This window comes from Cyprinodon variegatus, unplaced genomic scaffold (assembly GCF_000732505.1).
Source record: "Cyprinodon variegatus isolate N-32 unplaced genomic scaffold, C_variegatus-1.0 Scaffold756, whole genome shotgun sequence".
Classification (NCBI taxonomy): domain Eukaryota; kingdom Metazoa; phylum Chordata; class Actinopteri; order Cyprinodontiformes; family Cyprinodontidae; genus Cyprinodon; species Cyprinodon variegatus.
In genome coordinates this window covers 406,321-407,788 of record NW_015151209.1, presented here as the reverse complement: position 1 = coordinate 407,788, position 1,468 = coordinate 406,321, and positions in this window count along the sequence as shown.

Sequence of the window (1,468 nt, the reverse complement as noted above, 5' to 3'; positions counted from 1 at the left end):
CACAGTATGTTTATCAAAGTAGCAACAGCCAATCATGTTTGCCGACTGGCTCTGAAGGAAAATCAGCGTTCCTATGATTTGAGATGAAACGAGCAGATCTGAAAGCGAGTCTTTTTGCTACATGCACGGCCGCTTCCTGATTCATATAAAAGTCACCGGAGAAATTCAGCTTCGTTTAAAAGGACTTCTTAGAACCTGCCCTGGCTTGGCCATGCAGAAATTACTGACGTATGCAGGAGACTGAAGCAATACAGCAGCTGTTAAAAAAACACACTCAGGGTCCAGACACTCCAGTCAAGCTTGTTTAGCTTCGTAGCTAAGAGGTTAATGTCTATGTATCTGTCTGCATGTGTGTGTCTGTGGTTAACAGTGAAAGCCGTAACACTTTTGGCTAATTAGTCAACAATTATAAACAGTAACATACCACTGCAGTGATAATCTCGCATAAAAAAATAAAAACACAATTGTGAAATAAACTGTTAAACATGTCTGTAAAAGGATTACAGTTTCCAGGACACAGGACAGCTTAAAGTAACAGAACACTGGTCTTTTTGGCACTGTTCTGGCACAGGGTTCAAAAAAATAAATAAAAATAAAAAAACTCAGTGTGCATTTGTTATTGATGTTTGAGTGACATATTTAGAGATGCTGGAATTATTCCATAAAGAAAAATACAAGCAAAGAAAAAACAAACAAACCCGAAAGCTTAAAAAGAAACACTGATAAGATGATTATCTTATTATCTTGAGATAACAAAGTTTGTTTTGTAACCAAAACATCCTTCCTTATTTAAGAAGACACTGATTTCTAAAACCGAGCTTTTAACTTTCTGTTCTCTCCTGCAGCTCCCACCTTTAGAACAGGGGTCGGCAACCCGCAGCTCTTTAGCGCCTCCTTTGCGGCTCCCTGGAGCTTTTTCAAAAATGTATGAAAATTTATTTTTTGTTTGTTTTGGTATGGAGCGCAGGAGGCCAGACGAACATTCATTATGTTTTCCAATGCTGCTGCCATCAACACCTTTGTTTATAGATGTTGGAGATGGGCCTATTTTTCAGTGTAGTCCTGTTTCTCTGACTGAGACTGGCTGGATGTGCTCTCTGTTTCCTGGATTGGGCCGCCTTTCACTAACCTGACAACAGCCAGATGCATGTCTCGCTCCGCCTAGCTCCACTCACATACATCTGGGAACCCGCTCATTGAAAGTGATTTCCCCAACCAAATTTATGGTCTGGCCAATCAGGACGTAGTGCGGGTGTTTCCTGGATGTGACGTAGTGGAGAAGCGACTTCTGTAAGTCGTTCATCTATACTTTTTATTGGTTGGCTTCTTTTTTTAAAATAAGTCTGCTGTGCACAATGTTGCCTTTTATCCGCACATTTTCATGGCACAAACGGCATTGATCATTTACCGACATTGCGCTGATTCCACTGTTGCTATATCCAAGATGTCGGCTGTTCTGTTTTGTTTT